General features: G+C 52.6%; 1 protein-coding gene across 4 annotated transcripts in view; it reads right to left on the reverse strand.

Annotated features, from left to right (window-relative positions):
• Nucleotides 1-27,174, reverse strand: part of TOX2 (TOX high mobility group box family member 2) — a 205,531-nt gene that overhangs the window by 148,492 nt on the left and 29,865 nt on the right. The window contains exon 1 of one of the 4 annotated variants that reach the window (XM_064167697.1): nucleotides 24,784-24,884. The exons of the other annotated variants lie outside the window; for them this stretch is intronic. The gene's annotated coding sequence lies outside the window, so the exon portion shown is untranslated. Of the gene's footprint in view, nucleotides 1-24,783; nucleotides 24,885-27,174 lie in introns of those variants that run through there. 4 annotated transcript variants of the gene reach the window in all.

Below are 27,174 nucleotides of genomic sequence, written 5' to 3' on the forward strand. Positions count from 1 at the left end.
TGGAGGTGTTCAAGGCCAGGTTGGATGAGACCTTGAGCAACCTGTCCTAGCGGGAGATGTCCCTGCCTATGGCAGGGGTTGGAACTGGCTGAGCTTTGAGGTCCCTTCCAACCTAAACCATTCTATGAGGCTCCTGAGGATGGAGGAAACTCTTTTAAGTGGCCTTTAATTACCAAGCTTGAAAAGGTTTTAGGCTCCCCAGTTTGAGAGAGACAGGGATATGATGGAGAAGGTCCAGCAGAGGGCTAGGAGGCTGATGAGGGGATTGGAGCACTGCCTGATGAGGAGAGGCTGAGGGACCTGGGGATGTTTATTCTGGAGAAGAGGAGACTGAGAAGGCCAACCCATCATCTCCAGAGCAGGATTGAAAGAGCAATCCAGGCCCAGGTCAGTGCTGTGGCTAAGAAGCTATTTGAGCTGCAGGAGCTGTTTGCAGGAGCAAAGGAGGCTATTTCGGCAGCGGGGCGGATGTAGCAAACAAGCCACTTTAACTGAATATGGTAAACAGAGATGGAGTGATTAGAGCAAGAATGAATGCAATAGGGCTGTGAGCTGCTTTGAATTGCCTCCACTGACCACAATATCTGATAAAAGCCATGGAAAAAAGTTCTGGTTTCCTCTTGCATGTAATTGATTATCTGAGCCAGATCTGCTGTTTTATACACACACTCACTCTGGCACTCTGAGAGGCAGTTACTTGGTGATGCTGCCAGAAATAACCCAGAGCAGGAACAGTTAGATGGGATTTATTTTAGTTCAGGGTCGTGGACTCTAGAAGGGAGAAAGGCTGCAAAGCTCTCTCCTGGGGCAAGCAGCAGGGAGGTTTGCTCTGAGTAGCTGAGATGTAATTGCTCTGTTCTGTGCATGACCAACACAGCTCCTCACTTGGTTTTTAGGACAAGGAGCAATGGGTATAAGTTGCAGTGCAGGAGGTTCCACCTCAACACAAAGGGAACTTCTTTACTGTAAGGGTCACAGAGCACTGGAATAGGCTCCCCAGAGAGGTTGTGGAGTCTCCTTTTCTGGAGCCTTTCCAGGCCTGTCTGGATGTGTTCCTCTGTGATCTGTGTTAGGTAGCATTGTCCTGCTCTGGCAGGGGGGTTGGACTGGATGATCCCTGGAGGTCCCTTCCAGCCCCTGACATCCTGTGATCCTATAAAACAGGGAGGGAATAACCACAGAATGGCACCTCAGGGATCATCCAGTCCAACCTTTCTAGGTAACAGTCCAGTTGAAACGAGCTGGCCCAGCACCCTGGCATCAAACTGCCCAATTTAGGGGAATCCCCTGCTTCCCGTGGGAGATGACAGGATCACAGGATGTTAGGGGTTGGAAGGGACCTCCAGAGATCATCCAGTCCAACCCCCCTGCCAGAGCAGGACCAAATGACTCCAGTGTGCAACTGTACTCACAGGGAAACATTTTATTCCAGAGTTCAACTGGAATCTTCCCAGCAGTAACCTGTCCTCATCACCCCTTGTCCATTTGATGTGACTCCTTGTTGCTGTCCCTGGAGGCACTCAAGCAAAGCCTGGCTGGGGCACTTAGTGCCATCATCTGGTTGATTGGACAGTGCTGGGTGCTAGGTTGGACTGGATGATCTTAGAGGTCTCTTCCAACCTGCTTGATTCCCTGATTTTAAGGTTCCTTCCTACCCAAACCAGTCTATGATTCTATGGCTTATGCCCCCACACAAACATATTTAACCTTGGTCTTTGTGTGTGTACACAGGCAAGCCCCCACTTTTTGCTCCCTTTCTGCTGCACGAGCCCAGCTCACACAGGGTCAGGGGCTCAGGAGCACAGGTGCCAGGCAGGTTCTGTTGAATCATAGAATCAAGCAGGTTGGAAGAGACCTCCAAGATCATCCAGTCCAACCTAGCACCCAGCCCTATCCAATCAACCAGACCATGGCACTAAGTGCCCCATCCAGGCTTTTCTTGAACACCTCCAGGGATGGTGCCTCCACCACCTCCCTGGGCAGCCCATTCCAATGCCAATCACTCTCTCTCTGAAGAACTTCCTCCTAACATCCAGCCTAGACCTGCCCTGGCACAACTTGAGGCTGTGTCCCCTTGTTCTATTGCTGGTTGCCTGGGAGAAGAGGCCACCCCCCACCTGGCTACAATGTCCCTTCAGGTAGTTGTAGACAGTAATAAGATCACCCCTGAGCCTCCTCTTCTCCAGGCTAAACAACCCCAGCTCCCTCAGCCTCTCCTCATAGGGTTTGTGTTCCAGGCCCTTCACCAGCATGGGCATGTTCTGCATTGGCACCTTCCTGCTCCCAACCTCAGCCTCACTTCCACCAGCTCTACACAGCCACAGGTACCCAAAAGCCTGGAGCCACGAAACCTGGCAGCAGAGCAGACTCCCCCTACACTGGAGCCAGCTGCCAGCAAACACAAGGGGAAAAGGCAACTACTAGGGAAAATAAAACATGAAAGACTCTTCCAGCTCATCTCTTTTTTTTTCCCCCTTCCTGATAGGGAACATGGTCTGGGGACAAGCACAACCTGTGTTTGACTCAGGCAAATAAAAGCATCTGCTGCTGCACCTTCTGCTCCACGAGGGCTGCGTGAGGCACGGGGACATGTCACCCTGACAGCTTCTGCTTTCAGTAATGACTCCAAGATCAATGGCAGAGGAGATGAAAAAGAAAAGTGATTTAATTTCCAGATCAACAGATTACACAAGTGCACAAAGTGTGCCCTGTCACTTCAACCTGTTACCTCGCTGCCTTCCATCCTTCAGCTCGGGTGGCAGCACAACGCTGCTTTGTGACACACTTCTCCTTCCTTCACCCCCTCTGAGACCCTGGCTACCTGTCTAAGGCCCCCACCAGACTTTTATCTTGATGCAGAAAAGATGGAAAGCTGATGGAAAATTTCCCTTGCTAGTTGCTGTCTACAACTGCCTGAAGGGAGGCTGTAGCCAGGTGGGGGGTGGCCTCTTCTCCCAGGTACCCAGCAATAGAACAAGGGGACACAGCCTCAAGTTGTGCTGGGGAAAGTACAGGCTGGATGTTAGGAGGAAGTTGTTGGCAGAGAGAGTGATTGGCATTGGAATGGGCTGCCCAGGGAGGTGGTGGAGGCACCGTCCCTGGAGGTCCTCAATAAAAGCCTGGATGAGGCAATTATGGTCTGGTTGACTGGATAGGGCTGGGTGCTAGGTTGGACTGGATGAGCTTGGAGGTCTCTTCCAACCTGGTTGATTCTATGATTACACTGATTCTCTGATTGGGGATTTTGGTTGCCCTGATAATGGTCCAGATTTGCAAAACACTTGGGAGAGGAGCAGAGAGAAAGAGGAGAATTAAAAACTTAGGAAATGTCAACCCATAGTAACTGAGTCTTGACCAGTGGGTCTGGGGGACTACAAGGACAAAGCCTAATGATCAGATCACAGAATCAAACAATGGCAGGGGCTGGAAGGGACCTCCACAGCTCAGCCAATCCAACCCCCCTGCCAGAGCAGGAGAAGCCAGAGCAGATCACACAGGAACACATCCAGGCAGGGCTTGAATAGCTCCAGAGAGGGAGACTCCACAGCCCCCCTGGGCAGCCTGTGCCAGGGTTCTCTCATGCTCACAGCAAAGAAATTCTCCCTCATTTTCACATGGAGCTTCCTATGCCTCAACTTCCACCACTGCCTCTTGTCCCTGGGCATCACCCAGCAGATCCTGGCTCAGCCTCCTGCCACTCACCTGCACATCTTTAGAACCACTGCTGAGGTCACCTCTCAGCTCCTCCTCTCTCAGCAGCACAGCCCCAGCTCCCTCAGGCTCTCTTTGTAAGAGAGCTCTTCCATTCCCTTAACAACCTTTGTGGCTCTGCTCTGGACTCTCTCAAGCATTTCTGTGTCCTTCTTGAAGTCAGGGAATAGCTTTGAACATCTCCAGATGTCCTGGAGGTGTTCAAAACCACGTTGGATGGGACCTTGAGCGACCTGGAGTAGTGGAAGATGTCCCTGCCTGTGGCAGAGCAGTTGGAACTAGATGATCTTTAAGGTCCCTTCCAACCTCAACCTTTCCATGGTTCTATGATAAAGCAGAACTATTAGAGCAAGGATATGCCAGAGAGCCTCAGAGAAGAGCAGAGCAATGAGCTAGATGCAGGGAGGCAGAGCTTCACTCCAGTCCTCTGTGGGACCTCTCAGTGCTGCTCTAACTCAGCCACAGCTGCAGGATGGGGAGCAGTGAGCTGCAGAACACAGCCTCCCACCACCCTGAGCCTCTGCTCATTATCTGAGGGCTTTTTGGAGGCCTCATCCAGGAACCACTGCAGCTGTGAAACATTACCTTAGCAACCAACCCTTCCAGTCAGTGCCAACTGCTACTCAGCATTGGGTTAGGAGATCACAGCCCACAGGATATCAGGGGTTGGAAGGGAACCAAAGAGCTCATTGAGTCCAACCCCCCTGCCAGAGCAGGACCACACAATCTAGCTCAGATCACAGAGGAACACATCCAGACAGGCCTGGAAAGGCTCCACAGAAGGAGACTCCACAACCTCTCTGGGCAGCCTGTGCCAGGGCTCTGGGACCTTCATAATAAAGAAGTTCCCCCTTGTGCTGAGCTGCAACCTCCTGTGCTGCAGCTTCCATCCATTGCTCCTTGTCCCATCCCAGGGAGCAGTGAGCAGAGCCTGTCCCCCCCTCCTGACCCCCAGTCCTCAGATAGTTAAAAACATTGATTAAATCCCTTCTCAGTCTCCTCTTCTCCAGACTAAACATCCCCAGGTCCCTCAGCCTCTCCTCATCAGGCAGTGCTCCAATCCCCTCATCAGCCTCCTAGCCCTCTGCTGGACGTTCTCCATCATATCCCTGTCTCTCTCAAACTGGGGAGCCTAAAACCTTTTCAAGCTTGGTAATTAAAGGCCACTTAAAAGAGTTTCCTCCATCCTCAGGAGCCTCATAGAATGGTTTAGGTTGGAAGGGACCTCAAAGCTCAGCCAGTTGCAACCCCCTGCCATAGGCAGGGACACCTCCCACTAGGACAGGTTGCTCAAGGGCTCATCCAACCTGGCCTTGAACACCTCCAGGGAGGTTGTGGAGCACAGAAGCACCAAATGTGAGCAGAGGGGAGAAGAACCTCCCTTGATCTGCTGGACACACTTCCTAATACACCCCAGGATACCACTGGCTTTCTTGGCCCCCAGGGCACATTGCTGTGCCATGGGGAACTGTTAGCCACCAGCACCCCCAGGGCCCTCTCCTTGGGGCTGATCTCCAGCAGTCACCTCCCAGCCTGGACTGCTGCACTTTGTTATCCCTCCCCAGGGGCAGGACTCTGCTCTTGTCCTTGGGGAACCTCATCTGGCTCCTCTGTGCCCAGCTCTGTGCCCAGGGCTCTCTGGGTGGCCTCACAGCCTGCAGCTGTCTCAGCCAAGCCTCCCAGCTTGGTGTCAGCAGCAAACTTGCTGAGCAGCCTCTGTCTGTCTGTGCCCTCAGCAATGGCACTGATGAAGATGCTGAACAGGACTGCCCCCAGCACTGATCCCTGGGGGACTCCACTGGTCACAGCTCTCCAGCTGGACCTGGCACCATTGATCATCACCCTCTGAACTCTATCTTGCAACCAGCTCCTGACCCACCTCACTGCCTGCTCTTCCATCCCACATTTTCTCAGCTTGCTCACCAAAACATCATGAGAGACAGTGCCAAAGGCCTTGCTAAGGTCAATAAAGTCCTTCAACACCTCTGCTGGAGGAACAAGCATGCAAACAGCTGTTTGGGGAAGTTGGGGAGGTGGTGCCTCTGCCAGCCCAGCCATGATGGCTCTAACCAGTATGGCTGGTGGCAGGTGATAAATCAGATGCCCTTTAACTCCACAGCTGCTCTCCACACACACTCCAGCACGGAGAGCAGGAGCTCCAACCAACACTTGTACTGACAGGTGATAAATTATGTGCCCTTTAACTTGTGTGGACCAGTTGCAAATGGAGCTAATTAGAAATTCATGCTCACTTCTTCTGGTGGAGGATTTCCTGCTTGATTTGCACAAGCTGCTGGTGGGGACTGCTTGCTGGGATTAAGGCTCTCCAGAGAAGGGAGCAGAGATCTCCTCTGCAGAGCACCACGACCTCTAGTGCTCTGCAGCCTGGAGAAATCACTGGCACGACAAAGCAGCAGGAACAAAAAGTGACCCAAAACGTTTTAAGGACATAGGATGGGGAAGTGGCTCCCTGCCAGCAAGCCCAGCAGGTACAGCTTGCACATGTAAAAGCAGTGCTTAACCACCAGGAGACTTCCCTGAAAAGGCAAAAAGGAACAGAAAACGCTTGCTCAAGCCTGGAGAGCTTTTGCATTTCCTGGAATCCCAGCGTGGTTAGGGCTGGAAGGGATGGTTAGGGCTGGAAGGGATGGTTCAGTCCAAATCTCCTGCCAGAGCAGGGGCACCCACAGCAGGTTGCTCAGGAGCACAATGTCCAGGTGGGTTTGGAATCTCTCCAGAGAAGGAGACTCCACAGCCTCTCTGGGCAGCCTGCTCCAGGGCTCCTGCACCCTCACAGCAAAGAAATGTCTCCTCCTGTTCAGATGGAACCTCCTGGGTTCCAGTTTGTGCCCACTGCCTCTTGCCCTGTTACTGGCCCCATCCTCTTGCCCTGCACTCTTTAGCTCTTGCTGAGCATTGATCAGATCCCCTCTGGGGGTGCTCCTCTCCAGGCTCAACAGCCCCAGGGCTCTCAGCCTTTCCCCCCTCGTAGAGCTGCCCCTCAGTATCTCTGGAGCCTCTGCTGGACTCTCTTGAACTGGGGAGTCCACAACTGGCCTCATTGCTCCAGATGTGACCTTGCTAGGGCAGAGCAGAGGGGGAGGAGAGCCTCCCTTGACCTGCTGCCCAGAGGTTTCTCAGTACACCCTTTTTGGCCACTGGAGCACATGTTTCAGGGGGGACCTGTCCACCAGGACTCCAAGTTTCACATGTTGCCTTGCAAATACCTTTTAAAGCTCCTTTCTTCCTGCTTCTGGAGGTCTTTTGCTAAGCCTTGGGCAGTCTCAGCCTCTTGAGCACCACCTCCATGACCCTCCTGCAGCAGTGTTAAGGGACAGCTCCCCAACACCCTTCTGCATCCACTCTGCTGGGTGCTGGTAAGGCAAAATGACCACCTACTGCCCTCACCCTGCCTTCCAAAGCCCTTCCCATGGTTTGGTGTTCTCCTCATTTCAGCAAATGACATCAAGTCCCATTTTCAAGGATTTATCAGTGTTTGTCTATGGGCAGCTTTGTGCTTCCAGTCCTGTTGCCAGCCCTGCTCCAAAAAGGGGCATTTGTTAAAATATTCCATGACTGCAGAAGATTCATAACAGATTCAGAACCCCCAGTGATAATCATCATAATTTTTTTAGCACTTCCCTGCCAGACAGAGCTATCAGCAGAAATGGGTCCCTGCTATCTGCAAGAGCAGTGTGTGATATGTTCATTTTTTTCCTCCTCTTTTCCTTCCCTCCTCTAGAAACTTCAATTATTAATGATGGAAAATTTTCCCTGCCTGTTCTTCCCTTGGTGGGGGGGAAAAAAAAAGCCCCACCAGCTAGACACAGAATCACAGTGTGGTAGGGGTTGGAAGTGATGTCTAGAGATCAAGTCCAGCCTTCTTGCCAAGGTAGGTTTAACCTAAAGAAGGTCACACAAGAATATGTCCAGGTGGGTTTTGAATGGCTCCAGAGATGGGGACTCCACCACCTTTCTGGGCAGCCTACTCCAGGGCTCCAGCACCCCTAAATAAAGTAAGGTCCTCCTCACATAATCATAAAAGCATAGAATCATAGAATCAAGCAGGTTGGAAGAGACCTCCAAGATCATCCAGTCCAACCTAGCACCCAGCCCTAGCCAGTCAACCAGACCATGGCACTAAGTGCCTCAGCCAGGCTTTTCTTGAACACCTCCAGGGACGGTGCCTCCACCACCTCCCTGGGCAGCCCATTCCAATGCCAATCACTCTCTCTGACAACAACTTCCTCCTAACATCCAGCCTAGACCTACCCTGGCACAACTTGAGACTGTGTCCCCTTGTTCTATTGCTGGTTGCCTGGGAGAAGAGCCCAACCCCACCTGGCTACAATGCCCCTTCAGGTAGTTGTAGACAGCAATGAGCTCTGCCCTGAGCCTCCTCTGCTGCAGGCTGCACACCCCCAGCTCCCTCAGCCTCTCCTCATAGGATTTGTGCTCCAGGCCCCTCCCCAGCTTTATTGCCCTTCTCTGGACACCTTCCAGCACCTCAACATCTCTCTTGAATTGAGGAGCCCAGAACTGGACACAGCACTCAAGGTGTGGCCTGAGCAGTGCTGAGTACAGGGGCAGAATAACCTCCCTTGTCCTGCTGGCCACACTGCTCCTGATGCAGGCCAGGATGCCATTGGCTCTCTTGGCCACCTGGGCACACTGCTGGCTCATCTTCATCCTACTCCCTATCAATATCTCCAGGTCCCTTTCCTCCTGGCTGCTCTCAGCCACTCAGTCCCCAGCCTGTAGTGCTGCTTGGGGTTGTTGTGGCCAAAGTGCAGAACCCTGCACTTGGCCTTGTTCAACCTCATCCCATTGGCCTCTGCCCACCCATCCAGCCTGCCCAGGTGCCTCTGCAGGGCTCTTCTACCTTCCAACAGATCAACACCTGCTCCTAGTATGGAGTGTTAGGGGTTGGGAAAGACCTCCAGAGATCCATCCAGTCCAACCTCCCTGCCCAAGCAGGATCACCTAGAGCAGGTCACACAGCAACACATCCAGTGGGCTTTGAAAGTCTCCAGAGGAGGAGACCCTGCAATGCCTGCTCCAGGCCTCCAGCACCCCTAAAGTAAGGTCCTCCTCATATAACCATAAAACCATGGAGTGTTAGGGGTTGGGAAAGACCTCCAGAGATCCATCCAGTCCAACCCCCCTGCCCAAGCAGGATCACCTAGAGCAGGTCACACAGCAACACATCCAGTGGGCTTTGAAAGTCTCCAGAGGAGACCCTGCAATGCCTGCTCCAGGGCTCCAGCACCCTCACTGTAAAGAAGTTTCTCCTCATGTTGAAGTGGAGCTTCCTGGGTTCCAGCTTGTACCTGTTGTTCCTTGTCCTGTCACTGGGCACCACTGCAAAGAGCCTGGCACCTTCCCCTTGCCCCCCACCCCTCAGATATTGATAGACATTGATCAGATCCCCTCTCAGCCTTCTCTTCTCCAAACCAAACAGCTCCAGGGCTCTCAGCCTTTCTTTGTAGGGGAGATGTTCAAGTCCCTCCATCATCCTTGCAGCTCTCTGTTGGACTCTCTCCAGTAGATCTCTGTCCCTCTCAAACTGGGGAGCCCAAAACTGGACACAGTATAGATGAAACTTTCTATGTTCAAGTTTGTGCCCATTACATTGTGCCCTGACACTGGATACAACTGGAAACAGCCTGGTCCCATCCTCCTGCCACCCACCCTTCAACTATTAACCAGCACTGATAAGATTCCCACTCAGTTTTGTCTCTTCCAAGCCAAAGAGCCCAAATTCTCTCAGTCTTTCCTCACAAGGGAGCTATTCCAGTCCCCTCAGCATCTTTGTTGCCAATTGAAAGCTAATCCTCTTTATCTGCATGTAGATGAGGTTCTCTTTGCCTCTCCCCATTGATTGATCCAGCCAAAGGTACTCTCTAACTTAATCTGATGTCAAGCCATGATGTGTCCTGTAGGGAATCGGTGCCTCTGATCTCCCTGCTATAAATATGTCACCAGAATTAACTGCAGGCACTAATAGGTCACTCAATGAGCTCCACAGAGCACACAGGGCACCATCAGGCTGCTGTCTTGGTGCTTGTGATTGATGACACCAAAAATTAGCCACAACAGAGGGTTGACAGCCAGCCTAGAGACAAGGGACATGCTGACACATGCTCTCCTCTCCTCATCTGCTGTGTCCCAACTTCTGACACATGTAACATACTGTACCAGTCAAAAATCAAAGTGGAATATTCCAACACCTAGCATAAAACAACAGAAAAGAAGTAGGATCTCTTCTAACTCTCCCTCCCTGCAAGTTTGTCCTGCTTCTCCCACTGCCTCTGGTGAGCAGCTAGAGCCAAAACAGAATTATTGCAGCCTTGATGCAGGAACAAATCCCCAGGGACAAAAGCAGGCAGGATCTGCTGAGACCTCTGGACTCAGTCAAAGCCCACCAGGATCTGCCTGCACACCTACAGCATCAGACCTCTGGACTCAGTCAAAACCCACCTGGATCTCCTTGCACAGCTACAGCATCAGACCTCTGGACTCAGTCAAAACCCACCTGGATCTCCTTGCACAGCTACAGCATCAGACCTCTGGACTCAGTCAAAACCCACCTGGATCTCCTTGCACAGCTACAGCATCAGACCTCTGGACTTAGTCAAAGCCCACCAGGATCTGCCTGCACATCTACAGCATCAGACCTCTGGACTCAGTCAAAGCCCACAAGGATCTCCTTGCACACCTACAGCACCAGACCTCTGGATACAGTCAAAGCCCACCAGGATCTGCCTGCACACCTACAGCATCAGACCTCTGGACTTAGTCAAAGCCCACCAGGATCTGCCTGCACAGCTACAGCATCAGACCTCTGGACTCAGTCAAAACCCACCTGGATCTCCTTGCACACCTACAGCACCAGACCTCTGGATACAGTCAAAGCCCACCAGGATCTGCCTGCACACCTACAGCACCAGACCTCTGGATGCAGTCAAAGCCCACAAGGATCTGCCTGCACACCTACAGCACCAGACCTCTGGATGCAGTCAAAGCCCACAAGGATCTGCCTGCACACCTACAGCACCAGACCTCTGGATGCAGTCAAAGCCCACAAGGATCTGCCTGCACACCTACAGCACCAGACCTCTGGATGCAGTCAAAACCCACCTGGGTGCCATCCTGTGCAACCTGCTCTAGGTCAACTTGCTCTGGCAAAAGGCTTGGACTAAATGACCTCCAAAATTCCCTTCAGACCTGACTCTGTGCCAGCACAGCCTATGCTGGGGATCAAATCTCTCTGCTCACTCTGTGCTGGTTTATGCACACCATGGCCAGCCAAGACACTTCAAGCCAGGCAAGAGCCTTTGTTGCTTAACTGCATTCCTCCGTTCATGGTTCATGCCCCCTTCTGCCCACCAACTCCCTTTCTTAACCCATATACACACACTGTGGGCCTTAAGAGGTCACAACCCCCTCACTCAGCTATTGCTAATGCTATCTCTCACCTGCCTGGTTGAATACCACGAGTGCTGATCATAGAATCCCACAGCATTAGGGGTAGGAAATGACCTCCAAAGATCATCTCCCACTGTCAAAGCAGGATCACCTAGGGCAGGTCACAGAGGAACACATCCAGGAGGGTTTTGAAAGCCTCCAGAGAAAGAGACTCCACAACCTCTCTGGGCAGCCTGTGCCAGGGCTCCAACACCCTCATTATAAAGAAGTTTATCCTTATGTTGAAGTAGAATCTCCTGGGTTTCCAGCTTGTGCCTGTTGCTCCCTGCCCTGTCACTGGGTACCACCATCTTGACACCTACCTCCCAACTATTTATAGACATTCATAAGATTCCCTCCCAGCCTTCCTCTTCTCCAGACTAGACAGCTTCAGTTCTCAGTCTCTCCTGATAGCAGAGGTATTCAAATGCCTTCATCATCCTCCTAGCTCTCTGTTGGACTCTCTCCAGCAGATCCCTGTCTTTCTTGAACTGGGGAGCCCAAAACTGGGCACAGTACTCCAAGCCAAGATGGCCAAGCCAGGCTGTCTCACCACTCTCCATGGTGTGTCACTATGTCAGGGATGCTGAGGCCACTAAGGATGGCCAGATGAGCCCCTTGGGGCCAGGACTAATGCTGGAGGTAATTAATCAGGAGCCACCCTCCAAGTGATGATTTGGGTAGTGTTGCTCTCACTGGCACCCTGAAAAGCAGCAGCTGTTGCCCCCACAATGTGAGTGATTCCCACAGGGTGGGGGAATGCCACAGCCTATGGCAGCCTGCAGAGCCTTGGTGTGGCCTCTCAGCTGGGCCAGAGCTTGCTCTACAAGATGCATGACACCTCTGGAGGGGGAGGTCCTGCTTCATTTCCTCCATCATTAGTCCTGGCACTGAGGAGCTCATCTGAAGCATGAGCCAAGATGAGCAGAGCTGCTGCCACCCCCACTCATCAGGGGTGACAGGGCTGCACTGCTCCTTTCATCTCCTGCTGTCAGCAGACCACCAGATTAACCCCTGAACTAAAGCTTGTCCTCAAATCCCCAGGAAACCCCCCCACACACACTCATGGCTTCCCAGAGCACACAAGAGCTTCTTCAAGTTCTTTTTACCATGGTCCTGTCCAAACAGATGATGCTGGTTTTGGTGCCTGCCCCAAACCCAGCTCCTGCTCTTGCTTCATCTCACCGTGGCCGTGACCATCCCATGTTAGTTGACTGGACAAAGCTGGGTGATAGGTTGGACTGGATGATCTGGGAGATCTCTTCCAACCTGGTTGATTCTGTGTCAGCTGCTGGAAAAAGTGCCCACCAGCACCTGGAAATCACTCCCCAGGCTGAGGAACACTCCAATTCCTGGAGGAATCACAGATGTTTTGAGGAGAAAAGCAGCTGCTGTTCAGGGTGTGAGTGAGAGCATAGAATCACAGCATCATTCAGGGCTGGAAGGGACCACAAGGATCAGCCAGTTCCACCCCCCTGCCATGGGCAGGGACTCATTATCCTAGATGCAGCCTGGCCTTAAACATCCTTCAGGGAAGGGGCTTCGATCACCTCCCTGGGCAACCCATGCCAGGCTCTCACCACCCTCATGGCAAAGAACTTCTTTCTATCATCCAGTTTGAATCTCCCCATTTCCAGCTTTGTTCCATTCCCCCCAGTCCTGTCACTCCCTGACATCCTAAAAAATCCCTCCCCAGCTCTCTTGTAGCTCCCTTAAAGATATCAAAAGGCCACAATAAGGTCACCTCGGAGCCTTCTCCTCTCCAGACTGCACAGCCCCAACTCCCTCAGTGTCTCCTCACAGCAGAGCAGCTCCATCCCTCTGAGCATCCTTGTGGCCCTCCTCTGGACATGTTCCAGCAGGATCACCCAGGCTATTAGTGCTCAGGAGATGGCTCCAGCGAGCAGAGGCAAAGGGCTGGCTGGGTTGAGGGGTTCAGTTGGTGCACAGCTCTCCCAGCACAGCACCACTTCCATTTCCCTTCACACATGAATGGGCCTCACACATGAATAAAGCCCTGGAAATGCATCTGACCCAGCCCTGAGTGGCTGCCAGCCCTGCATGCAGGGAGCAGCCTCCAATCTCCTGCCAACCAGCTACAGCAGAGCACTCCTGGCACAGCTTTGGTCTCTGACCCAGCCCTCACTGGTTTGCTCTACCAAAGCAACCAAGCCACTGCTGCTTGGTAGATACAATCCCAGACTGGTTTGGGTTGGAAGGGACCTTTAAAGGTCTTCTAGGCCAACCCCCTGCAGTCAGCAGGGACACCTGCAACTAGAGCAGGTTGTTCAGAGTCCCAGACAGCCTGACCTGCAATGGTTCCAGGCATGGGGCATCTCCCACCTCTCTGGGCAACCTGGGCCAGAGTCTCACCAACCTCAGTGTCAAACATTTCTCCCTTCTCTCCTGTCTGAATCTCCCTCTTTTAGTTTTAAGCCACCACCCCTCATGCTGTCACAAGAAGCCCTGCTCAAAAGTCTGCTTCCAGCTTTCTGATCAGCCCTTCTAAGCACTAAAAGGCCACCAGAAGGTCTTCCTGGAGCCTTCTCTTTTCCCCAACTCTCCCAGCCTGGCCTCACAGCAGAGGGCTTCCAGCCCCAGCACTGCTGTGGCCTCCCTCTGGCCCCACTCCAAGAGGTCCATATCCCTGCTGTGCTGAGGCTCTTACCAGAATAGAGTTTAGGGGCAGGCTCTCCTTTCTCCTGCTGCTGCCCAAGCTGCTGGGGATCAGCCCAGGACACAGATGGGTCTGGGCTGTGATCATCACCAAGGATGCAAGAGGCAAGGCTGCAAGTCTGTTCTCCAAAGGCATACAAGATCCCAGCTGTCCCCAGAGGAGTCAGGAGCCTGGTGCACCTTCAGTTACCTTCACAACAATCAAAGCTAACCAGAAGACATCACAGAGACAACAGGACTGCCAAGTCCAAAGCCAGCTCAACCACCCCAGCTCTCCTGGATGAGCAGGGCTCCTTCTCAGAGTTATCTTTATCATAGAATCATCAAATGTCAGGAGCTGGAGGGGACCTCAAAAGTTCATCTGGTCCAGCCCCCCTGCCAGAGTAGGATCATCCAGAGCAGATCACACAGGAATGCATCCAGACAGTTCTTGAATATCCCCAGAGAGGGAGATTCCACAACCCCTCCTGGGCAGCCTGTTCCAGGGCTCCATTACCCTCACAGGGAAAAAATTCCTCCTCAGAACCTCCTGTGCCTCAACTTCCACTCATTGCCCCTTGTCCTGTTGTTCAGCATCACCCAGCAGAGCCTGGCTCCAGCCTCCTGGCACTCACCTTTACATATTTCATGGACAAGAAGCTCAGCAGCAGCCAGCAGTGTGCACTTGCAGCCCAGAAAGCCAAGCAGAGCCTGGGCTGCAGCAGCAGAAGTGTGGCCAGCAGGGCCAGGGAGGGGATTCTCCCCCTCTGCTCTGCTGGGACCCCACCTGGAGTCCTGCATCCAGCTCTGGAGCCCCTGGGACAAGAGGGATGTGGAGATGCTGGAGAGTGTCCAGAGCAGGGCCAGGAGGATGCTGAGAGGGCTGCAGCAGCTCTGCTGTGAGCACAGCCTGAAAGAGTTGGGGCTGTGCAGGCTGGAGCAGAGGAGGCTCCCAGGGGACTTTCTTGTGGCCTGCCAGGATCTGAAGGGGGCTCCAAAAAAGCTGGGGAGGGACTTTTGAGGGTGTGAGGGAGTGGCAGGAGTGAGGGGAATGGAGCAAAGCTGGAGGTGAGGAAGAGTCAGCCTAGAGGTGAGGAGGAAGTTGTTGAGCAGGAGAGTGGTGAGAGGCTGGAATGGGTTGCCCAGGGAGGTGGTTGAGGCCCCATGGCTGGAGGTGTTTGAGGCCAGGCTGGCTGAGGCTGTGTGCAGCCTGCTCCAGGGTAGGGGCAGGGGAACTGGCTGACCCTTGTGGTCCCTTCCAACCCTGTAGCTCCCCTGGCACACAGCCCTAGGCAGCAGCCCTCTTCCCTGGCTGGCATTTGGCTTCTCCTCGCAGGGCTTTTTGCACTGCTTCCCTCATCCTTCTTTAGCCAAGGCTGTTCCTCTTCCACTGAAGGTCCCTGCTGTGCCTGCCCGAGGGTAGGAAGCGACTCTAATGCGGCTCAGAGGGCAGCAGTCACTGCAAAGGTTTGCTCAATTAACAGGATCATTGCAAACACCTCCTGCCTCCTGGAAAGGCTTAAATCAACAGCCAAACGCTGCCCGGCAGGGAGGTGGCTGCCCTCCGAGTCCCATGCTGGTCCAGAGCCAGAAGCATAAAAGCTAATTGTCCTTAAATCCTCAAATCCTCCCTGTTTGGGAATTCACAGCCCTTCCCCATCAGATCCTGCACCTTCACAGAACAGAACCAGAGAATCGTTTAAGCTGGGAAGGACCTTTAAAGATGATCGAGCTCAGTCCTCAGCCCAGCGCTGCCAGGTCACCAAACCACATCCCTCAGCATCACAGCTACACAGCTTCTGCAGTACCAAGGATGGGGACTCCAGCACTGCCCTGGGCAGCCTGTTCCAAGGCTTGACAACCTTTACAGGGAACAAATTCTTCCTTATGTCCAACCTCAACCTCTCCCTGTGCAACCCGAGACAGTTTCCTCTTCTCGTGAGTAAACCAGAGATAGGAGAAGAGATCAAACCCCAGCCTGGCTCCAGCATCCTTTCAGGGAGCTGTAGAGAGCAATGAGGTCTTCCTTCAGCCTCTTATTCTCCAGACTGAACAACTCCAGTTCCCTCAATTGCTTCTGATAGGACTCTTGCTCAGGACCCTTCCTCAGCTTTCTTGCCCTTCTCTGGACACACTCCAGCCCCTCAATCTCTTTCTTGCAGTGAGGGCTCCAAAACTGAACCCCCAACTCAAAGTGTGGCCTCACCAGTGCTGAGTACAGGAGGGACAATCACTTTGCTGGTCCTGCTGGCCACACTATTCCTGACCCACACTAGGATGCTGCTGGCACACGCTGGCTCATCTTCAGCCAGCTATCAACCAACATCCCCAGGTCCTTTCCCACATGGCAGCTTTCCAGCAACTCTGTCCCATGCCTGAAGCAATTTTGCTCATGCCCTTACAGTTACTGTCACAGGGTGGTGGGCTGCAATTCCATGGCCACAGGATGGTGACCATGGGATGCAGTAGAAGTGCAGGAGAGTGACCTAGAAGGGATGGCTTCAAGTGGTCTTTATGTGTGGTGGTCAAAACAATGAGGGTGCTGCTGCCCTGCTCCCTTCCATGGGGTACATCCCTCCAGCTCCAAGAGACAGCACTGGAGGAAACTGCCAGGGAATGATGTGCTTCTGCCCCACCAGCTGAAGGGGCAGAGAGCTTGTGTCAGGGCTAGCACCTGAGCATCTCAGCAGGCTACACAGCTGGATACAATACTCCAGGTGAGGTCTCACCAGAGCAGAGGAGAGCAGCACAATCCCCTCTCTCTAGCTGCTGTCCACGCTTCATTTCACTGCTCACTCCAAGGAGGGAGCATTCATTTACTCAGCTGCACATCACTCACCCCAGAGCCAACAAAAAACCACAGAGAACTGCTTGCAAACATCCAGCAGGTTGCAGTTTGGTCACACAGAGCTACTCCTTGAACAGTACCTCCAGGCAGACAGGTGCAGTAACGTCTAACAGCGACACCAATGGCTTTGTAGCCAGAGGAAAGCATCACAGGGACAACCTTGACCTGTCCTCCTGGCACATGAGCTGCTGTAATTCCACGTCCTTCAACTGGCATCTGCACAAGGGCTTCTTTAAGATGCTATTTTCAGACTCTCATCATGCAGGAGAATCTTATCTAAGGGACTCTGGGCATCTTCCCCAGAAGGGCTCTCCTGTTTACCTGATAACAAGTAGAGACATTGCATTGTAGTGAGATGCCAATGACAGCAGTAGCTGGCATCTCTTAGGGTGAAGGAGCTGTCCTCAGAGGTGTACCTGGCCTTCAGCAGGAGGGCAGGATGGAGACATCCATGGGCTGAAAACAGGTGGAGAAGGCTGAGGGAGCTGGGGGTGTGCAACCTGCAGAAGAGGAGGCTCAGGGCAGAGCTCATTGCTGTCTGCAGCTCCCTGGAGTTGGGCTCTGCTGCCAGGCAGCCAGCAGCAGAAGAAGGGGACAGAGGCTCAAGCTGTGCCAGGGCAGGTCCAGGCTGGATGTGAGGAGGAAGCTCCTGGCAGAGAGAGTGATTGGCATTGGAATGGGCTGCCCAGGGAGGTGGAGTCACCATCTCTGGAGGTGTTGAAGCCAAGCCTGGCTGGGGCACTTAGTGCCATGGTCTGGTTGGTTGGGCAGGGCTGGGTGCTAGGTTGGACTGGCTGAGCTTGGAGCTCTCTTCCAGTCTGCTTGATTCTGTGATTTCATGATGTATGAGCAGCAGCATCACCCAACCAACAATCAGCTTCTCTCTGAGCCTACTTCAATGCCAACCACAAGCAATGACTAACGCTAAGCACATCCTCACCAGAATAATGCTAGTGTAAAAATGCCACAATCAAGGCATTAAACTAGGAGTCACTGCTCCATCAGTTGCTGTCAATGCCAGACTCAGAGGTTTAGGCAGTTTTAATCCACGTTTCATTACAGCAGCACTTTGGTACTGCCACTTAAGGCTACAAAGAACAAAGCTGCCTTGAAAGCACAGCCCCAAGTAGAATATGATTCTATGAATATCACTTCCCTGAATCAGCAAAAGCTGCCAAACCTCTTTCTCAACATGATCTATGCTTGCTGTGTTTCCTTTTCTTCCAGCAAAGAGCATCACCTTGTTACCATCATTTAATGGCAGAATATTGAAGACATCACTTATCTCCCTTTTCCCAGCTACAGCAGATCTTGAATTTCATCTCCTCCTCTGCTCTAGGATTTACTCTCAATACCCACATGCCAACTTAGCCAAGCAGACACATCACTCTAGTTTCAAGAGGAGCTGTAGGACCTGCTGCAGCTGCTCAGACCAATTAGTTCACTGGTTTTCCTCTGCAATTAATCACTGTGTTCTGAAGCTACAAAAAATACACAGGGCTCAGAAAACCCCCAGCAGAAGCTGAGATGTGTGGACAACGACAGAAACGAAACACACACTGCCTGGAAGTGCAAAGGGCTGAGCCAGCACTGGGAGCTCAGCTCTGACAGTCTCTTTGCTGGCTGTTCGCAGTGCCAGGGCAGCACAGCACATGGGCAATGGAGAACAGGAACAGCAAGTCCAAAGGTACACAGAAATGAGGGGGAGGGGGGAGCAGAAAGAGGAAATGTTCGTTGTAACAACCAAAAATAAACCCAAACCCACGTAGCAGTTACTGGTTTGTGTCTGAGTTGAGCATAGGTAAGGCTGGATTCAGTATGAGGAGTGACTGAGCACTAATCTCAGAGTCCCAGCACGGTGGGGGTTGGAAGAAACCTCTGGGGATCATCTAGTCACAATATCACAGTATCATCAGGGTTGGAAGAGACCTCACAGATCATCAAGTCCAACCCTTTACCACAGAGCTCAAGGCCAGACCATGGCACCAAGTGCCACGTCCAGTCCTGCCTTGAACAGCTCCAGGGACGGCGACTCCACCACCTCCCCGGGTGTCCAACCTCCCTGCTAAAGCAGGGTCACTCACAGCAGCTTGCTCAGGATCACAACATCCAGGTTTGGAATCTCTCCAGAGAAGGAGACTCCACAACCTCTCTGGGCAGCCTACTCCAGGCTGGAGCTCCAGCACTCACAGCAAAGAAGTTTCTCCTCCCGTTCAGATGGGTTCCAGTTTGTGCCCACTGCCCCTTGTCACCACTGATAAGAGTCTGGCCCCATCCTCTTGCCCTCCAACTTAGAGATGTAACTCTGTTTAACCCTAAGCAGATATTTAACTCTCAGCAGGCATTTAATTCTTCAGCAGGAGACTGGACAGTCTTTATGCCCACACAGCAGGTACTTGACTCCCACTGGTACTTGGAAATCCCAACCCAGCTGACTGGGCACAGCAACCTGCCATCCTCATGCTTGTAATCCATCAGTCAATAGCCCTGCCAAGCCTGGGGTGTGTTACACAGGCACTGCTGCAGAAAGGCTTTTAGAGCCATTTAATATCCTTGCTGGAGGTCACATTCAGCCCCTGCAGGTGCACATGGATTAAGAGGAGCACACTCAGTCACACCAACCACAAGCACAGCTGCTAACAGCAAGAGCTGGGGACAGCAGAGTTACAAACAGGGCAGACAAAATTCTGTCTTCCTTCATGCAGAGAAAAGAGAGAGAAGGGGGGAAAAAAAAGGCAGAAAAGGAAAAGCCAACAGAATTGGTTCAATCAGGTAGTCATAGCTGGCTAGAAACAAAAACCACAGCCACCTACAGCCTGTGCACAGGGGAGTTTCTGGGGCCCTCGCCTCCTGTTTTTGTTTCACTTCAGACAAAAGCAGGGCTTCCTTCAGTCTCTGTACTGAAAAAGGATAAACACCAAAGGCCAACCTAAGGGCCTGAGCCCAGTGCTGGATGGGCAGCCCTGCCTGAACGTGGGTTGCCTGCGCAGGCACAGCCACCCAGTGAGCTTTACTGGTCTTACTGGAGACCACTGATGTGTGCAACCCAGCAGTTCCCTTCCACAGCTCTCCTCAAAACCCATTTGATTTGCCATTTGTTGCAGCAAGGTTGGTTCCTCCCTGGCAGAGGACACTCTCCACACACATACTCATCTCAGATGCTTTTCTCCTCTCCATTCCTGACCTTGCAGCAGTCACCTGGATGTTGCTCTATACCCCACAAAGCTTGTCCAGAGGCAGCAGGGTGTATTCTTCTTTGGAGAAGATCATCCAATAGATTTCTTTGCACAAAGGAGAAGATAAATGTGATGGAGTGAGGGTCTGGCTTCCCAACCTGTCACCTACAGCATCAGCTTTCCTGCACACAGGTTGCAAGTGTCAATTACTCAGCACCTCTGTGAATACATCACCTTACACACACTATTATGCTCCATCCTTAGCTACACCAGGGAAAGCCTCAGCCTGCCAGGGGAGAAAACCAGAGCTGGCAGGAAGAAAGGGCAGCAGAGGCTTGGGCAAAAGCACAAGAGCAGCAGTGCAATGCTGAACACCTCCACCACTTTCCTGGGCAGCCTGTTCCAATGCCTGAGCACTCTTTCAGGACAGAAATCCTTCCCAATATCCAGCCTAGTAACATCTCTCCTAACACAGTCTGAGGCCAGGACCTCTTGTCCTGTCCTTGGTTACTTGGGAGAAGAGGCCAACACCAGCCTCACTACAACCTCCTTTGGATTAGCTGTAGAGAGCAATGAGGTCTCCTCTCAGCCTCCTCTTCTTTGGGCCAAACAACCCCAGCTCCTTCAGCGTCTCCTCACCAGACCTGCTCTCCAAACCCCTCAGCAGCTTGGTTACCTTTCTGTGTGCCCACTCCAGCACCTTAATATCTTTCTTACACTGTGGTGCCAAAAACTGGACACAGTACTTGAGGTGGAACCTCGTCAGTGCCACACACAAGGGCACAAGCTGAGTTATCCCAAGCTGCCCCAAATCCCAGCCACAAACAAATCCCAGGAGCTCTCTGGATCCTCTATCTTGACCTTGGCTCATGTTAAAATAAAGATGTGGCCCTTTTTATCCCTCCCACCTGCAAAATGATGAGAGATAGGGACAGAGAAGAGAACTAAACCTTCCTTCCTTCCTCCTCCTCCCCACCAATGCTTTATCACAGCAAACACCTGCCATGCAAACAGCCCTGGGAGAAACAAGAGGTTCAGGGAACTGCCTCAGCAGCAACCTAGACACCACAGGAAACAAAACAACCTGTACCAGGAGAAGAGCTGAGCTGCAGCACAGCCCACAGAGCAAAACAGTTTGCATGCTCTGGGGACAGATGAATTCTGCCTTTGCCTGGCGAGGGGATGCGACCTGTGCCCACCGAGTTCAGTCACAGCTTCTGCAGAGAGCCTTGCAAGCAGTGCAAAGCCTGCACCAACTATGCTCAGCATTGGTGGAGGAGGGGGAAAGGGTGGTAAAAGTCATTGCCAAAGGTTGCAAAGTTGCTCCCAGTGCCATGTCAGCAGCTTGGTCTGGAACTAGGAAGCATAGAATGGTTTGGGTTGGAAGGGATCTCAAAGATCAGCCAGTTCCAACTCCCTGCCATAGGCAGGGACACCTCCCATTAGAATAGGTTGCTCAAGGCTTCATCCTACCTGGCCTTGAACAGCCCCAGGGAGGTTGGGGATCACAGAATCACAGAATGTGATCGAAGATCCCCAACCTCCCTGGGCAACCTGTGCCAGTGTCTCACCAGTGCCAGCATCTGTGATTCCCAACCTCCCTGGGCAACCTGTGCCAGTGTCTCACCAGTGCCAGCATCTGTGATCCCCAACCTCCCTGGGCAACCTGTGCCAGTGTCTCACCAGTGCCAGCATCTGTGATCCCCAACCTCCCTGGGCAACCTGTGCCAGTGTCTCACCACTGCCAGCATCTGTGATCCCCAACCTCCCTGGGCAACCTGTGCCAGCGTCTCACCAGTGCCAGCATCTGTGATCCCCAACCTCCCTGGGCAACCTGTGCCAGTGTCTCACCACCCTCACTGTAAAGAACTTCTTCCTAACATCCAGTTTTGATCACCTCTCTGCAAGTTTAAACCCATTCCTCCTTACCCTGTCATTACAAGACCTTGCCAATAGTCCCTCCCCAGCCCTCCTGTAGGTCCCCTTCAGATACTGCAAGGCCACTACAAGGAACCTTCATAGAATCACAGAATCACAAAATGGTAGGGGATGGAAATGACCTCTGGAGCTCACTGAGTCCAACCCTCCTGCCAAGGAGAAGGTCACAGAGGGACACATCCAGGCAGGTCTGGTATGTCTCCAGAGATGAAGATTCCATTACCTCTCTGGGCAGCCTGCTCCAGTGCTCTGCCACCCTTAAAAAGAAGTTCCTCCTCATGCTTAGATGGAACTTCTTATGTTCAAGCTTGTGTCTGTCATCACTTATCCTGCCACTGGAAAAGACCCTCCTGACATCCACCCTTTAATTGTTGAGGTCCCCCCTTGATCTTCTTTTCTCCATCCTAGGAAGCCTAAGCTCTGTTAGTCTTTCCTTACAAGAGTGACACTCCAGTCCCCTCAGCATCCTTTCAGCCTTTTGCTGCACCCTCTCCAGCAAGTCCCTGTCCTTTGAATGGGACCCAGTACTTCAGATGTGACCTCACCAGGGCAGAGGGGGAGCAGAATCTCCCTTGGCCTTTCTCTGAAAGCAGCAGGAGTCACAAAGAGCTGGTGCACAGAGAGCCAGGACATCAAAGAACAAGACCTTCTTGTGGCCTTCCAGCATCTGAAAGGGGCCTACAGAAGAGCTGGGGAGGGACTTTTGAGGCTGTCAGGGAGTGGCAGGACTGGGGGGAATGGAGCAAAGCTGGAGGTGAGGAAGAGTCAGGCTGGAGGTGAGGAGGAAGTTGTTGAGCAGGAGGGTGGTGAGAGGCTGGAATGGGTTGCCCAGGGAAGTGTTTAAGGCCAGCCTGGCTGAGGCTGTGTGCAGCCTGCTCTAGGGTAGGGTGTCCCTGGCCATGGCAGAGGGGTTGGAACTGGATGCTCCTTGTGGTCCCTTCCAACCCTGACTGATTCTATGATTCTAAGACACGTGGGGAATCCTTCTGGGATTCCTCTGGAGGATTTAGGTTCAGCTTGCAAGAGCTAATTGGTTCCCCCTGCTTGGTTACAAAACATTTACCACCGTTTCTGTCTGGGGCTTTTTTAACCTTCAGAGAATCAAGACAAAAGAAAGAAAGTAAGAATCAGCACTACCAACATCTGCAGCCTCAGGAGCTGTGTGGGAAACATCCCAGTCCCTGCACCTCATCCCTGAGAGGAGGGCTGCTGGATGCCAGAGCTCCCCAGAAGCGACTGCGCCACTGCCGGGATGAGACCTGCAGGGAAGTGACCATTTGTTTGTCACAGAGCACTCAGGGGTGGCAGCACTGGCAGGGGATTATTTCTGTTTGAGATGTCTACCAGGCTGTGAGACAATTTGAGAGTGCACAAGCCTGAAATCATTCCCTAAGCCAAATTTACAGCTGGCAGCAGTCAGAACGATCAGGAACTTGTCATCTCAAAGCCTCACTTGACCTTCCACGCTCTGGAACTGTCAGCTGGGAACCCAGAGCAGCAGTGGCAGAGAGGTCAGGTCCCTTTCTCACAGTATCATTTTTGTCTCAGTGGTTTTTGAGTCATTGAAGGCCACAGTGTCTCCTCTCCACAGCTACATGCCACCAGCTGGCTGGTGGAGCAGTGCCAGGTCGTGCCCACTGATGGGACTCCACCACCAAACCCAAAGCACCTTCAGATCACAGAATGTTAGGGGTTGGAAGGGACCTTTAGTGATGATCCAGTCCAACCCCTCTGCCAAAGCAGGATCACCTAGGGCAGGTCATACAGGAACACATCCAGGAGGGTTTTGAAAGCCTCCAGAGAAGGAGACTCTGCAGCCTCTCTGGGCAGCCTGCTCCAGGGCTCTTGCACCCTCACTGTAAAGTTTCTCCTCACACTGAGGTGGAAATTCCTGAGTTCCAGCTTGTACCCATTATTCCTTGTCCTATTACTGGGCACCATCAAGAAGAGCCTGGCACCTTTGTCTTGACACCCACCCCTCAGATATTTATAGACATTCATAAGATTCCCTCTCAGCCTTCTCTTCTTCAGACTAAACAGCCCCAGGGCTCTCAGCCTTTCTTCATAGCAGAGATGTTCCAGACCCTTCATCATCCTCCTAGCTCTCTGTTGGACTCTCTCCAGCAGATCCCTGTCTTTCTTGAACTGGGGAGCCCAAAACTGGGCACAGTACTCCAAGCCAAGATGGCCAAGCCAGGCTGTCTCACCACTCTCCATGGTGTGTCACTGTGTTAGGGATGCTGAGGCCACTAAGGATGGCCAGATGAGCCCCTTGGGGCCAGGACTAATGCTGGAGTCAATTAATCAGAAGCCATCCTCTGAGTGAGAATTTGGGTAGTGTTGCTCTCACTGGCACCCTGAAAAGCAGCAGCTGTTGCCCCCACAATGTTAATGACACAGTACTCCAGGTGTGGTCTCCACCAGGACCAAGTAGAGGGGGAGGAAAAGCTCCCCAGACCTGTTGATCACACTTTTCTTGGTAGTGGTGGGCAAAAGGGGAGGAAGCCCCCCCTCCAGAGCACACTTACTGCTATACACCCCCCAGGATGCTCCAACACCTGCACCTCCAGCTGGGGAGGACGTGATGCAACGCACATCCCCACATCTTATCGTGACCAAGACGCCGCACAGCACCACGCTTTGTGGTGATGATCTGTACTGTCTCTTTGGCTTTCCCATCACAAACTTGATGTTTTCCCTCTGGCCTATCACTGAATCTGGGGGTACACTGTGAAAAAGAAAAAAAAAAAGAGTTGTGAAAAAGTGTACCAAAGAACCTCTGCAGAAGGGTGTGGGAAACATCAGCTCATGATCTCCTGATACGTCACTTGCTGCTCAGCTAGCAAGTCAGCACCATGCAGCTGCTCACTCCCTCCCCTCCCAGCAGGAATAAGGAGAAAATGAAGGGGGAAAAAGTCAGGCTTGTGTTTGAGACAGGAAGAAAAGATCATTAATGGTAGCAGCACTAACAAGAGAATTAGAGCCTACCAAAGAAGTGATGTGCAGTGCAATCGCTCACCGCTCGCCGCCCGAAGTCCAGCCAGTTCCCAAGCTGTGGTCCCCAGCAGCCTTCCACCCCAGTTTATATACTGGACTTGATAACCTGTGTTGTGGAATACTCCTCTGGCCAGTTTGGGTCAGGTGTCCTGGCTGGGTGCCCTCCCAGCTTCTGGTGCCCCTCCAGCCTGCTCGCTGGCAGGGCCTGGGAAGCTGAGACAAGTCCTTGACTGAGCACAAACAGTGCAGAGAAGCAACTGAACAGCAGAGAGTTATCAGCCTTGTTCTCACACTCAGCCCCAAACACAGCCCTGCACCAGCTGCCAGCAGGAAGATTTAACCCCAGGCCAGCCAAACCCAGCACAGCTACACATTTGACACTGGCTGAAAGGAGGTTGAAAGACCATAGTGGCCTTTGGGCAGAAACCTGCCCTTGTGTCACAACTGGAGCCACTGCAATTCCAGGTCTGTGCAGGCTGCGAGCAAGGAGCCACAGGCATGGACACCCAGGACACTGCCTCACATAGATCACAAGAGACCTGTAAAGGTCATCTTGTCCAGCCTACCTGAGGTCAGCAGGGACATCTGCAACTAGAGCAGGTTGCTCAGAGCCCCAGACAACCTCACCTGGAATGGTTCCAGGCATGGGGCACCTCCCACCTCTCTGGGTAACCTGGGCCAAGGTCTCACCTCCCTCAGTGGAAATTCTTTCTCCCTAGTCTGAATCTCCCTCTTTCAGCTGCAAACCATCACCCCTTCTCCTGTCACAACAGCCTCTGATGGAAGTCTGTCCCCAGCTTCCTTTGAGCACTGAAAAGCCACCAGAAGGTCTCCCTGGAGCCTTCTCCAGGCTGAATGGAATCACAGAATCAACCAGATTGGAAAAGACCTCCAAGATCATCAAGTCCAACCTATCACCTAACAATTAACTAAATTACCTAACTTCTAATTAACTAAATTAACTTCTAATTAACTTCTAATCAGCTAAACCATGGCCCCAAGTGCCTCATGCAGCCTCCTTTTAGGCACCTCCAGGGATGGGGACTCTGCCATCTCCCCAGGCAGCCCATTCCAATGCCAACCACTCCTGCTGTGAACAATCTCAAGACTCTCAGCCTGGCCTCACAGCTTCCAGCTATCAAATTATTTCCATGGTCTCCTCTGCTCCCACTCTAACAAGTTCCTGTCTCTGCTGTGCTGAGGCATCCAGACTTAGACAAGGGCTGGACATGGATGAGTTTTCTGGGCCCCCCAGCTCAAGAGGGACATGCAACTGCTTCAGAGTGTCCAGCACAGAGCTACAAAGATGCTGAAGGGAATGGAACAGCTCTGTTAGGAGGAGAGGCTGAGGGAGCTGGGGCTGTGCTGCTGGCAGAGGAAGAGCTGAGAGGTGACCTCAGCAGTGGTTCTAAAGATGTGCAGGTGAGTGGCAGGAGGCTGAGCCAGGCTCTGCTGGGTGATGCCAGGGACAGCACAAGGGGCAATGGTGGCAGCTGAGGCATAGGAAGCTTCATTTAAACATGAGAAGGATTTTTTCCCCTGTGAGGGTGCCAGAGCCCTGGCACAGGCTGCCCAGGGGGGTTGTGGAGTCTCCCTCTCTTGGAGATACACAAACCCTGCCTGGATGTGTTCCTGTGCAATCTGGTGTAGGTGATCCTGCTCTGCACGGAGGTTGGACTGGCTGAGCTTTGGAGGTCCCTTCCAGCCCCTGACATGCTGTGATTCTATGATTCTTGGGTCTACCATGAGACACAAGAAGAAGTCCCCCCCCTCAACTGAAGCTATTTATTCTCTCTTCTCTAGACACAAAGCAAACACACAGCCACGACCATCGGCTGCATCTGCAGGAGGAACTGCTGCTCTATCTCCATCGCCCACCCTCCTCTCGCTGCTTGCAGGATAGACCCTTCACCACAAGACAGCCTCTCCCCGGGGCCGTGCAGCGTGGGGCCAAGCTGAAATCATCCTCTGCAGGCAACCATTGAGCAATCCAGTCTCTTTGGCCTCAGCACGAAAACCACAGGGCCATGATTGATGGAGCCGGCGAGGCGAGGCAGGCAGCCCCCAGAGCCAGCAGGAGAGCCCGGGGTGAGCACGGACAGCTGGCTGCAGAGACAGGGGTTAACATCCTTATCTAGGGGCACCAGAAGAAACTCCAAGTAAAACCCACAGCACACAGATTTCCTGCTTTCTAACCCAATGCCCTATTTATACCTCTCTTTCTTCACAATGCCAGCGACAGCTTTTTCCTCACTTACAGGCATGTTTCCTGCTTGCTTTTTTTTTCCCCCACTCCCTCCCCCCCAACTTGAGTTGCGACTTTCATTTGTCACTCATTTCCAAAGCCTCAGAAATATAGTTTCAATGGAGGGTGTTAAATGT

The sequence above is a fragment of the Pogoniulus pusillus genome, chromosome 29 (assembly GCF_015220805.1).
Source record: "Pogoniulus pusillus isolate bPogPus1 chromosome 29, bPogPus1.pri, whole genome shotgun sequence".
Lineage (NCBI taxonomy): Eukaryota > Metazoa > Chordata > Aves > Piciformes > Lybiidae > Pogoniulus > Pogoniulus pusillus.